At 40.8% G+C, this 14,151-nt stretch overlaps 1 protein-coding gene across 14 annotated transcripts in view; it reads right to left on the bottom strand.

The window, feature by feature from the left end:
• Positions 1–14,151, bottom strand: part of LPP (LIM domain containing preferred translocation partner in lipoma) — a 652,405-nt gene that overhangs the window by 81,496 nt on the left and 556,758 nt on the right. The gene's annotated exons all lie outside the window — the stretch shown is intronic.

Here is a 14,151-nt window from a genome sequence, read left to right as displayed (position 1 = left end):
AACTCTTAATAATGGCTTCCTCTAGGGAGAGAAATTGAGAAGAATTCCACTTTTTATTTTAGATATTTTTGCATAGTTTGATTTTTTACTAGCAGGTAAATTACTTTAATTATTAAAAAAATAAGAACTCTGTATTGCATAGCATGCTACTTTTCTACACATAAGTTGCTTTAATGAGGAAACTTAAGACTAAATTACACCTAAGTGCAAGATAGTATTCTGAATCCCACCTGTGTACCCCTTTTCTGGTAAAGCCTTTAAAATGAAGGGGGCCGGCACACTATGTAGGAAGTTCAGCACTTACACATTTTGAAGACAGAACCCATCAAAATACTTCTGATGATGGAAAGAAAAAGGATTTCAATAACAATAGCACAGGATTTCGTGGCATTAATAAAGAACTTCCTTAAAACAGTAAGTCACTGTCAAAATAATTAACAGGGTGAAGAGGACATGCAAATGAAAAGTAGTGAATATTGAAGCCTGGAAGTTTGCAGTGACCCCCACATCACGCTCCCACAATTCTTGAGAAAAATATCTCCGAGAAAAAGTGGATCAGCATACAAGCCCATAAAAAAGAGAGGTTTACATTTTAAGTTGTTTTGTATCTGTTGCAAATATAAAGGTTAAACTGGTATTAAAAGAACCAGTAATTCTTTCTTACTAAATTTTCATCCAAAGATAGAGTAAAATAGTCAAAATGAAGTGAAGTTCTTATTAACAGAAGATGTTGTCAGAGTTAAAAATCTAACTGGCTGAGTAGAGCTTTTATTTATTTATTTTTGAGCTAAAGGTGATGTTGTAAAATTGGAACCTTCTCACTTTGCCAGACTGAATGAAAACCTGTTAAAAGGCAGTTGACTAATTCTGGATTATTTTTATTATTGAGACGACTTGGCTTACACTGAAGGGAAAAGGAGCAAAACAACTACACACATGTAGTTGCACGAGTAATTAAATAATTATTCATCACAAATAGTTAATCACCCTTTTAAGTGAAGAGGGCAGAACCCAAGCTGCAGCTGTATTTTCCAATGCTGAGCAAGAACATTCACCACCAAGTGACAGAGTTCATACATTCTAAACATGTAAAGGCTCCATAGAGGGTGAAATCCCTTCTCTTAGGCATCATTCCCTTGTTTCTATTCAGCATCATCCCAACTTGGGCTTCCCAAGTTATTGTAAGTGTTTGACCCAAGGAAGGGCTAGATTTATGAGATGCAGTGTCTACTAGGTAATAATTTAATATGGAGAAAGTATCAAGAAAGTCGTGTCAAGAGCACAGGTTCTGGAGTCTGACTGCCTGAGTTCAAGTTCCATTTCCTCTGATATCTGTGCCAACTTGGGCAAGTTACTAAGCTTCTCTAAGTCTTAGTTTTCTCTTCTATGAAAGAGAATGGATCAGAGTACCCATCTCATGGGATGAAGTATACCATGTAAGTACTCACTAAATATTAAAATTATCATTATTAGTAAGATTTTTTTGTTTTTTGTATTTCAAATAAATATTATATACCAACAACAGACACAGAAATGTATGCAGATATAAAGTACTTTTTATCCTGCTTATCTACCAAAAGTAAGGCCCCAGGCCAGGAGTTCTCCTATAAGTTTTCTCATTTATTCCTTACCCATGAGATATTCCCATTCTCCTGGTGAAGAATTTAGGTTTAGATAGGTTAAGAAATTTGTCCAAGGTCATAAGCAAATGTCGTAATCATACAGCTCAATTTGAACTTAATACTTGCTGACCTCAAAATACTTTTTCCCACTACAAGGAGCTCTGGGAAACAAATACAAAGATAAGCTACACAACCTTCTCTCAAAAGCTGTCCTGCAGAGAGCACAGAACATAAACAAATAGAGGCGTACGTGTATAAACTAAGATCATCTACTTTATAAAGTGGGCAGAAGAGGGAGTGATTACTTCCAAATGATGAGACACAGAGAAGGCTCAGGGATGAGGTGGTATTGGAGTTGGCCATGTGAGATGTAGACATGAAGATGTGGGGAAAGGCATTTCAATGCATGGCACAGAAAGAAGAAAAACAGGGGGTCAGAAAGGGTGGTCTTTTGGGGGACTCAGGATGACGGCAGTGTAGAATGTGTGAAATCAGATGAGACTGGATAAATGGGTCATAGGCAAGGCTTTGATCTCTCCAACTCTTCTATATCTGGAAGTCTAGAAGATTCCATGATTTTAATCTGTAGGAATGAATGTTATTAGACAGCCTGAACAGGATCAACTGGATTGACTGCAAAATGCCTTACCACAATTTTAACCATCGTGAACTTCAACCCTCTTGCATTGGATGCATTACTACATATGTGTTATAAGACATGTGTTAATCACTCAGGAAGACCACTCAGTAGTTTGACCATGGTTTTCTGACAAATCCATGACAAAGACAGACTTTATGCCCTGTCAGTTTCTGTCTTCCCATGCTTTGTTAAGTCATCAAAGCCCACAAGCACCAGTCCAGTGGCCAGTGGCCTGTTTCCAAGAAAACTATCTGAAGACAATCGGCAGCTTTTCTATTCAGTGAGAAGAAAGTAAAATCAACCTATTCAGACATGAAGATGTGGGGAAATGCATTTCAATGCATGGCATGGAAAGGGGAAAAGCAGAGGGTCAAAAAGGGTGGGTCTTTTGGGGGAATACAAAGCAGGTCAGGGTAGATTTTGTGGAGATGGGAGCTTTGATCTCCAGTTTTAAGTCAGTTCATTTTTAGAGGGAAGAGTTCATCTCAGTGGGGAGAAAAAGGGATGAAGAATAAGAGACCTAGTTTGGTCAGAAGGGATGTTTTTAAGATTATGGAGAAGGGAGAACTACAATTGGATCTGTGTGGATAAGTGGAAAGTATACTGCACCAGGAATCAGAAGGCTGTAATCTAGACCCATTTCTGAAAATAAACGCTGGAAAGTTGCTGATAAGATGGAACTGGCTAGCAGAGGGAAGGCCTCGAAATCTGATTCCAAATCCAAAGTGTCTTCCTACTAAATCATGTAGTAGAAAAATGCAGACACGGTTCACATTTGGAACAGGAAAAACCTTTCACTCTTCAGGTTGTGCTTTTAACTAAGCCATGTTTCCTTCAAGCATGTCTTACTTTTAGCTCTAGAAAACAATGAGGAGAGCTGGAGAAATGTAGAATACATGGTGTGTGGCTAAAAACCACAACACTTAGGAAAAAAGGTTCAGCCATTTGCTTACTCATGATGTTCCTTCCATATCTCCCCTCTTGCCAAAGACCTTTCAGGAAAAGTCTGTGATGGATGAGTGGTGTGAGAGGTAATGAAATGGCTGGGCTTTCATTTACTTTTGGGAAAAAGGCCAAAACTTAGCACCGCCTAAGTCCTTCATGGTCTATCTCTAAAAACTCATCTTGCCTCATGCTTCTCCCTCAACCTTTGAGCCCTAACCACAGGGGCTTTTTTCAGTTCCTCAAATCATCAGGCCCCGCTGTCTGAGACGTCTAAACTCCTACTCATTGCTCACAGCTCACTGAAACAGCACTTCCTCAGGAATACTTTCTTGACCCCTCCATCTAGGTCAGGTTCATTTGTTTTACTTCTTTTAAGACGATATTCTTTTCACTTAAAATACTCTCTCCACATCCCTTAATAGAGCACACACTTCCTGAGAGCAGGCCGCTTGTCTGATTTTGCTCACCTCTACCAACTATCCTGTCACTGACATGTGGTAGTCTTTCAACTAATAATATTTATTGAGTAACTGAACAAATATTTTCTTCTTCAAAAATAAGGTGTATCAGCCAATTGTGGACAGGGAGGAGTTAGGGTTTAAATTATCTAGATAGGGGCAAAGTGAATCTTATTTATTAGTCATTATTTTAAAACTGACCAAGACAGAAAACACACATAGGAATAAAAGTTAATTGTATTATATATACATACTTTACATACTGTTATATACTGTTTTACATACTTTAAGCTAAGTGACTTGGACAGTTTGATTTGGCAAACAGGAAATCATACTGATTGAAACTGAGCCATGATGATGATGATGATGATGATGATGATGATGATTAAAGCATGGCAGAGACTAGCCAGATAGCCACTAAATCACTTCCTCTTCTTTTGGGGCACAGAGTGTAACTACATTTCCAAGCATTGTTTGGAACTGTGGCCAAGTAACTGAGTCCCAGCCAATGGAAACTGAGTATACATGGTTCGACAATTAAGTTTGTGAACTCATCCAAGAGAAAGTGCTACACACCTCATTGCTGAATAGCACTACTACAGTCACCTTTGAAATCCTCCCCTTGGGATGCCAGTGACTAGTCCACCCTTCAAAGCAATTTTGAAACTCTTTTTCTGGAATGGCTATTGGAGCTGTTGTCGTATTATCTTTGATGTCCTGAGTGTCATCAAAATGTATTCCTTTCCATATTTCCTGTATCTTTGGGTAAAGAAAGAAGCCATTGAGGGCCAGATCAGGTGAGTAGCAAGGGTGTTCCAATACAGTTATTTGCTGACTGGCTAAAACTCCCTCATAGACAGCGCCGTGTGAGCTGGTGCACTGTCGTGATGCAAGAGCCACAAATTATTGGCGAAAATTCAGGTTGTCTAACTTTTTCATGCAGCCTTTTCAGTACTTGCAAATAGTAAACTTGATTAACTGTTTGTTCAGTTGGTAGAAATTCATAATGAATAATCCCTTTGATATCGAAAAAGGTTAGCAATATCATTGCAACAAGCTTGCAAACTTAATCGTCCAACTTCGTAGAAGGAACACTATGTCGCATTTCCCGGTCTGGTCCATAACCATTCCCTCTCCACCTCACGAGATCCTGAGGCTCTCTTTCCTCATCTACCAGATACAGAGAGTCTAGCACAGAACCCCTAGGTTCTAGGGAATGGTAGAGCCAGTGGATGAAATAAGCCAAGGCCCCTGATTTGCCAAGTGGAAGTTACCACTACATATCCAATTGGACTTTTTCAGAGAGAAATAAACTGTGTGTTAAATCACTGAGATCTGTGGGTTTGTTTGCTACCACCAACTAATACATACGATACATTAAAAAAATCATATTTATTTTTGTAAGTTACCTTCCTTGATACTACTTGAGATGAGAGCATAAGGTTAGATTTGATGAATCAACTCTGCTTCTAACATGGCTTTCTACGCAGTTTTACTGCTCCATTTTTTCAGCAGTTGTAGATTCCCAGGGCTGGAGAGGATCTTGGGCCCACTTTGTCTAGCTCCTAACCAAGTAGAGAGCAGTCTTTGTCGTCACACACGTCATTAACAGCCTCAGCCCAAGACTTTTGTAAGAGAGAACATACCAGGACCCCTTGACCTAGCTCTTCTCAGCCTGTATTAATTGTTATTAAATTATTTCTTGTGCTGAATTCCAAATCTTCTCTATGGCTCTTTCCATGAATTTTCTTCTAACACTTAAACAAATGAGTTTTAAAAGGTTACTTTTTTCTATATGCCCCTCCTTGCCTCCTAATATGAGTTCAGCTAAATATAAATTGGGAGGAAGATAAGCGTGGTGAGGGACAATCACAGAGTCACTTAAGCTAAGTTGCAGAATATGCCAGAAAATTTGAAAACAAAAATCATCTAAATTCATTTGTTATGCAGGTGATATGTGGGGACTTGGAAATCATCTTCCCTACAAATGAGTCATTAAAAGTTAGATTTCTACATGATATTTGATTATTACATGATTTGAAGTAATATATCGCCAATGCTAGGGCCTTACTTTTAAGGATTTTGAATTTATTGTTCTGGAATGGGAATCTGGGCACCAGAGTTTAAAAAATAAATTGTCCTGGTGATTCTAATGTATAGCCAGACTTGAGAAACAGTGAGATGCACTTCTATCTATCAGCTATTAATATAAATTATCCATATAGGACTATTGCAGGGAATAAAATGTAATATCGCTTATCAAGGTATCTGTCCAAAAGAGCCTCTAAAATCAAGCCAAATTTATTTCTTTAAGAAAAGAGCATTATCTTGTCATGATTTTCGCTCACTGTTGGAGTACCCTAAGTTGGAGACTGATGAAGTGTCTCGGTGGGAAATGCCTGGCTGGAGGTCAGTTAAAACAAGGACTTAGGTGATGCACAAAAACTCCAAAGGAAATTACACCAACAAGCCACTTTATTGAGCCCACAGGAGAAGCCTAAAGCCCCTTAGAGACATGGGAAATGTGAACTTCACGAGGGCAGGAACCAGTGCACGTTGCTACCAGCTCTATCCCCACACCTGCAGTTCTGGTCCCAGCACCTAAGGGCGCAAATGCTCCTTAAAGGTTCTTTGAAAGACCTTGAAACCAGTCGGGTGGGAGACTAGAAAAGCTGTCCACATACCTGTATGAGAAAGGAGACAGCTTTCAAGAGGCCCTGGCTATGCTTTGCTAATTAATAAGCTCATATGCCTCTGTCTGAGCAGGTTTCAGTTAAAGGACACACTGGTGGTTACTCTGGCTTCAAAGCATCAGTGAAATGATTGCTTATATCCCACATCTGGGCCTCAATTTCACTCTCAGAACAATGGGAAAGGGAGACTTGATTCCATTATCTTTACAATCTTCCTTCTAGATTTCTAAATTAAACAAAACAAAATGAAACGCTTCTCCGTGCCTCTGACTGCTGTCTGCCAGCCCCTCTGAAGCTAACAGCCACCACAGCGGGGCTCCCTGTGATGTGGACCACTGCCCACCAGAGGGACCAGAAGCATGCTCTCTTGCAGTCCACGGCCCTGACTTTCCCCCTCTGTTGAAGGCTCAAGGTGCTGTTGCTTCTACTTCTTATAAAAATCTTCCAAAATGTGAGGAAGTTTTAAACTACATGTGGCATCATTTTTACCTTACACTGTCCATGCAGCTGATAACTCAAATGCAGTGCCACCGGTATCCCAAAGATGGACGGATGGCCGGTTAGCTCAGGTGGTTGGCGGATGGTGCTACCGAAGGTCTTATTAGCAGGGTGGGGTGATGGAGCACAGGAGCACGCTTTGACTTTATTTCTGATTTCAGCACATGCTATGAGTGAGTGTGGAAAAGGAGGGACAAAGTAATCTGATCTATTTTTGCTTGCCCTTTGCTGTTCCTTCTCTGGTTCTGAGTCAGCCAGGTAGGTTGATTTACTCCTTGAAGAAATCTGTAGATTTTTGATGGTTTCCACCGTTCTGCACTGCATTAGAAAAGGTGGTCCTGCCAGAGGCACAGTAGCCCTTCAGAAGAAGAGAGAAGGAGCAATTCTACAATTCAGCTGGTATAAATCTGAATTCTTATCTCAAGACTTTTAACGAGAGGTTACTGAAACCTTCAACAGAAAGGCGGGAGTCACGGCCCTACTTCTCCCCAGCGACAGAACCAGCATGCCTGACACAACCTGAGGTGGAGGCAGTGAGCCTGTGTTAGGTAGGAGGAGGAAGAGTTATTACGGTGCTGCTCCCAAAAGCCATAAATGTTGACTGTCACATGCTGATGCCATCTGATTGGAGCTGAAACTAGGAAAGATGGAAAACAATATTGAAAGTGAGAATCATTCCAGGTATTCCATCCTTTCCCTGTTACACGAAATCTTGAAGGATGTTAAATTGATAATTTGTATTCTATCCTAAAAACTCCAAGAATAGGATACCCACAATTAGCCTGCAAGCAGCGCTTGGATTGAGGGGACAGAACAAGGGGAAGGCAGTGGGAAGAGAGCCTGGTATAGAAACAGAGGCAGGGTGCTTGGGCTCAGAAGACATGGGGTCTGTCTTGTCTAGAGCTCACTCACTCAGTACACACCTAATACAGAATCTACTATGTGTGAGTCTCCAGGTGACGGCAGGGGATATACTAGCACCCTCAATACAGCTGGAGGACACAAACTTTCTCCGTCCTCAAAAAGCAGGACAAGCGAAACCCAAATGCAAAAGGTAATGGGTGCTATGCAAGCAGACCCACAGAGCGCTGTGAGCAGCACACATCAGTGGGACAAACAGTCTGGAGACGGCAGGGAGGCTCCGCGGAGAACATGAAGAATCAGCTGAAACCTGAAGGATGGAGAGGTGTTGGCCAGCCAAAGGCCGGGGAGAGAGCATTCTGAGCAGAGAAAGATTATGCACAAAGGGCCGTGGGTGGACCCATCATGGTACAATTGGAACACTGAAAGTAGCACGATGTGATGAGAGCATAGAGTGAAGAGATGAGGCTGCAGAGATCCAGAAGGTCTGTCTTATCTCAGCCACTAAGTCTCAGGAGCGCATTCATTCAGTCCATACATCACCGGCTCAAGGCCAGTGACAAAGGGTCACATACATAAGAATGCATTAAACTATGTTAAGGAGCTTTGCTTTTATACAGAGAATAACTAGGGACAGGGAACACTGGGAAAAGGAAGCCATTGAAGGATTTTGAAAAGGAGAGCAACGTGATAAGCTTTGAATTTCAGGACGATCATTCGTTTTTCTTTTAGGAAGGTATTTTGGAGTAGGACACAAGCGCATGACTACGTGAAAAAGGGGCCTGATGGAGCAAAGGGTAAGGGGCACTCATTTTCCCCAGATGCAGGACTTTGATCTGCAGAATGAGGCTATTGTGGAGAGGTGATGGGTGCCTTTCCAGGCCCTTCCACTCTGAGAACCACATTCCATGACTGGGGACTGATCAAAAGGTGCAGAATAGGCCAAAAATTAGTTATCTACTTGTTATTAGGTTTTGGGGTGGAAGGTGGGAACTCTGACTTACTGAGTGGGATGATGATCACGATGATGATGATGATGATGATTTACTTTAAAAGTCATAAATCTAAAGCTTCTGAAGTATTTTTCTTTTCTTTAAGGTTTTCCTATTGGGTCAATCAAGTTGGCCAAACCAATGAAAACCACTGTAGCTCACTGAAATAAGAAAAAGTAAGCTAGATGATAACTTTTTCAATGTTTATATACGTATGCATATTCATCTTAAAAATGAATTGGCACAGAAGGATATAAAGTGAAAGGTAAAACTCCTTCTTAGAGGTAACCGCCAAAAAGTTGGCTATTCCTACAAATTTTCTGTGCCTGTATATACGGGGTCTGACAAGTTTGCCAACATTGTGACAACAATGTTGCTAACCTTTTTCAATATCAAAGGGATTATTCATTATGAATTTGTACCAACTGGACAAACAGTTGACCATGTTTACCATTTGGAAGTGCTGAAAAGGCTGCATGAAAAAGTTAAGAGGAAAACAACCTGAATTTTCGCCAACAATCATGGATCTTGTATCACGATAATGAACCAGCTCACACAGCACTGTCTGTGAGGGAGATTTTAGCCAGTGAACAAATAACTGTATTGGAACACACTCCCTACTCACCTGATCTGGCCCCCAGTAACTTCCTTCTTTACCAGAATATAAAGGAAATACTGAACGGAAGACATTTTGATGACACTCAGGACATCAAGGATAATACGATGACAGTTCTGATGGCCATTCCAGAGAAAGAGTTTCAAATTGCTTTGAAGGGTGGACTAGGCACTGCCATTGGTGCATAGCTTCCCAAGGGGAGTACTTGTGAGGTGACCGTAGTGATATTCAGCAATGAGGTATGTAGCACTTTTTCTAGGATGAGTTCGCGAACTTAATTGTCGGACCTCGTATATGTGCGTGGGAGGCGTGGGAGGTACGCGCACAGACATACACACATTCACAATAAACATTCATTTTCAAAGTTTTTCTTTAAACACAAACAAGATCCTTTATGTACTATCCTGCACCTTGTTTTTTCTTAAATTAGTTTTTCTTGGATATCTTTTATAGCACATATAGATTTACCTTATTTTTCTAGTAACCTCCATGTTAGTGGATGAATTTACCATATCTCATATATTTTGTAATTTTACTTAACTAGTCTCTTTACACTTTTATAAACAATGCCACAATGTGTATTCCTGAACAGGTACTGTTGTGCCCTTTTGGAAATCTATCAAATAGCATATTACAGTTTGAAGTTAAATCATGTAAAAATATGTGTATAATTAAATTATTGAAAGATAATACTAATTTTCCCCCCCAAAAGATTGCATTAATTTGTACTCCAATCAAAAGCACATAAAAATACTACATGTTTTCCCACATCTTTGTCAAAACCAAGTATCAAGTTTGTAAATCATTGCCATTCCAGTAAGGGGAAATGGTATTTTAAACTTCATTTCTTTAAATAAAATAAGGTAGAACATATTTTTGTAAGTTTAATAGCTATTTTCATTGCCTCTTTTATGAATTGCTTGCTGATATCCTAACTCTTTTATGTACAATGGATAGTGTTTTTAAACTTAATTTTCATGAGATCTTTATATATATTGAAAATTATTGGCTTCATCATTTATTATTTTTGTTCACATGAACAAGTCCTTGAGCCTCAGTTTCCAAATGTATAAGGATCAAATAAGATAATGGATGTGAAAGCACTGAGAACTATAAAGCGCTGTATAGATGCATGTTCTATTTGATAAAGATTTCTTCCCTGCAGTGTTTCAAATCATTTCACATATATAATTTGGCCACACAGTGGGACAGATTAAGATGTGTTTACTGCCATACAATGATAATAATAATAAATAACCCTTTAAAGGGACTCAGGATCCCGGGCATCCCTTTCTGAACGGACAGGCATGGTCAATTACTCCAGGGCTGCTCCCTCGTCAGTGGGGTCAGGGGAACCCCGCTTTCCTGATTTCCAGTTCAGTGTACTTTTCACTAAGCCAGACGTGTTATAATAATGGTTCAAAAACCAATAAGCGACTCACTATGGATGAGGTAACATATTAGGTGCAATAACAGTAAGGTCAGAGGGGCCACGGACGCAATAACAGTAAGGTCAGAGGGGCCACGGACGGCGAGGATCAGCATGGTCCGAGGGTGATAAGCCGGCCAGCAAAGTAGCAGCCACAGAAACTGAGAAGGGGCTCCAAAGACTGATGAGGCAGCACTGACAGTCAGCGTTGGCTAGACCCCGATTCATTCTGGTCTGTAGGACAGAGCTTGAGAAAACAACTGAAAAGAATACTGGCAAGATTCACAGGAAATGACTAAAAGGTTTGGAAATCAGGGGCTGTGCAACAGGGTTGTAGAAACTGGGATCATTTGTCCGGGATATAATCATTTACCCCACAGCCACCCCTTTAGTGCTTATGGATATGGCTTTGCAGCCAGTGACCTCATCTTTGTTCAACTCAGTTTAATCCATCAGCCAAGAAACATTTATTGAGTGCTAACTATGGCATGCCATGAGGAATAAGATATTTTCCCTGCCCTTAGGGAGAGTTTACAGCTAATGGGGTACATAAGATATAAATAGGTAATTTAAATACAATTTTCTAAGTGGTACGAGAAGCGAGAAGCAGAAGGTGCCATCATAGAATACCAGGGAGGAACAGGTAAAAGAATCACCACACTCACTCTTGAGGGGAAAGTAATGTTTACATTGAAGCCTGAGGGTAGATAATTCTTGGCTAGGTGATGAAGATGGAAGTGAGAAATTTGCGCATTCCAAGAAGGAAAGCTCTTTGCCCAGCCCCAGAGGTAAGCAACAACCTCCCCATTTTGGAAGTGTGTGTATATGTACGTGTGCGCATGGGCACACACATGCACAGGTATGGCTAGAGGCATTTTATATGCCAGTCTGAGGGGTGTGAACTTCATGGTGAAGGCAATAAAAAGTCACTGAAGGATTTCAAAGGACTTGACATGTAAATGAAGGTAGATATAAAGGAAGCAAAAATATTACACCGGAATTTGGTGAGTGAATGGATAACAGGACAGAGGAAAAGAAGGGCAGAAATCCAAGACAACTCCTGGGGCTTTGGTTAGGGCAACCAGGTGGTGGCACTCACTGAACAGAACGCAGGCGGGGATGGGTTTGAAAGAAAGACTCCTGGGCACTGTTTAGAAAGTGTGGAATTTGTGGGCCTATACGCAAGTTTATGAAGATTGCCTGGTAAGCTGATAGATACATAGTCTGGAGCTCGGAAAGGGATCTCCACTGCAGATCGTGGCCAGAGAGTTTTCAGCACATAAATGATATTTATAGTCATGGGAGTAGAAGGAATCACTTAGGAGAGTGCAGAGTGAGACCAGAAGAGGGATTAGGATAGAACTCAGAAAAATACTGAATTTAAGGAATGAAGAGAAGAAAGATAATCTGTTACAAAGGAGTGGGAAGTTGTGAGTAGAGAGGTAGGAAGGAAACCCAAGAGTGTACAGTGTCACAGAAGCCAAAAGAAGAAAACGTTTCATGGAGATAGTGACAACAGTTTTAAATGCTGCAGAGGGCTTGAGAAAGATAAGGGCTGAAAAGCCCTCAGTGTATTTAGCGTCACAGAGGCCCACGGTGATGTAAATGGGGCAGTGGAGGTGGAGAGGTGGGGACTAGCCAGACTACAGGGAGCTGAGTGGTACGTAGGTGAGAGAGCAGAGAGAACAAAGCTTACGTGTGTGTGCATGTGCATACAAACTTGCACATATGCACATATTTAAATCCAGGCAATTTAATTACACATATAGCTTCATGTGCCTATCACCACAGCCAGGATACAGAACAGTTCCCTCACCACGAGGACCCCTCCTGGTGCCCTGTTATAACCACATCCACTGCCACCTGGTCTTAGTCCCTGACTCCCCCCTCAACCCTGACAACCACTTAACAATTCTCCATTTCTATAATGTCATTTCAACCATATTATATAAATGCAATCACACAGCATGTTTTGGGACTGGCTTTTTCCACTCGGCATAATTCGTCCAAGTTATATTAATAGTTCATTCCTTTTTAATGCTGAGTAGTAGTCCAGGAGAAGACTGCACCACAGTTCAATTCTTCACCTGTTGAAAGACATCTGGATTTCCAGTTTGGGCCTAGATACGAATATGGCAGCAATGAACAGATTTTTTCAGTAAACAAGTCTTCATTTCTCTGGGATAAATGCCCAGGACTCAATTGCTAGGTCATATGGTAGTTACATGTTTAGTTTTGAAAGCAACTCCCAAACTGTTTTCCAGTGTAGCTGTACTATTTCACATTCCCCCCAGCAAAATGTGAGTGAGTGATCAGTTTCTTCATATCCATTCCAGCATTGAGGTTCAACATCATTAGTCATTAGGGAAATGGAAATTTAAAGTATGAAATATCATTGTATGCCTACCAGAATGGCCCCCCAAAAAAAGAAAGAAAAAGGAAAAAGAAAAGTAACAACACCATTAAGGTACCTATTTGACACATGTCAGCATACCAATGGTACTTAAAAGCTTGGGTGGACATGACAGTGATTAAAGAGAGAATTGAGGGACAAAAGTAGCTTAGAAAAAACAAATTTAGGGTCATGAAAGAGGGAGCAAGACAGCAAGTGAAACTGAGACGTAGATGAACAGAAAATCAGAAGGTTGGAGACGTCAAGGAAGCGGGAATGACAGCTTTTGAAGGATGACACAACCATCCTCTGCTGAGATGATATGTCAAATGAACACTAATATTGACCTAGGGTTTTGGCAATATGGAAGCCACAAGTCACAGATGTCCTCAGCCACAGTGGTTGAAGTAGGATTGGTGGTAAGAGGGGCCAGGAAGAAGGAAAGACAGAATGTGAGGTAAGGAAGTGCAGGCAACAATGTAATGAAAAAACCTTCTGGAGTTTAGCTTTGAGAAGGGGAGAAAGCAAGAACTACAGAGAGCTGTGTAGTCAATGAAGGGAAAAGATACGCCATGCTAGAACACAACTGGATGCTAATAGTAAGAATCCAATCAAGAAGGAAAGAAAAAAGACGCAAGACAGAGAATGAATGACCTATGAATTGAGGGTCCTGAGTCAGTGGGGAGATGGGATCAGCATGTATGTGCAGACAAACTGGCACTTGATAATCTAACGGACTCTTCTGTTATTGAAACGGAAGGAACAGAGAGGATGGGCACACATTTTATAGCAGAAGCTGAGGGAGTGTCTTCTAGTGGCTTCCATTTTCACTGTGAAGAATGAGTCAGCCATCCCTTGAGGAGAAAGTCAAAAGTCGGGGTTGAGTGGAGAAGGTAGGTAAGAGTTGAGAGCAAAGTGTAAAAACGTGAGCTGTGAAAGGGGGTCAAGGTTGCTTACAATTTCTAATGATATCAACGTGCCTGGCTATGTGCTTTTCTCTACCAT

Source organism: Rhinolophus sinicus, chromosome 17, assembly GCF_057876585.1.
Source record: "Rhinolophus sinicus isolate RSI-liver-muscle chromosome 17, RSI-T2T, whole genome shotgun sequence".
NCBI classification, from domain to species: domain Eukaryota; kingdom Metazoa; phylum Chordata; class Mammalia; order Chiroptera; family Rhinolophidae; genus Rhinolophus; species Rhinolophus sinicus.
Note: the sequence above shows the minus strand (reverse complement) of the source record. Positions and strands in the feature narration are given on the sequence as shown.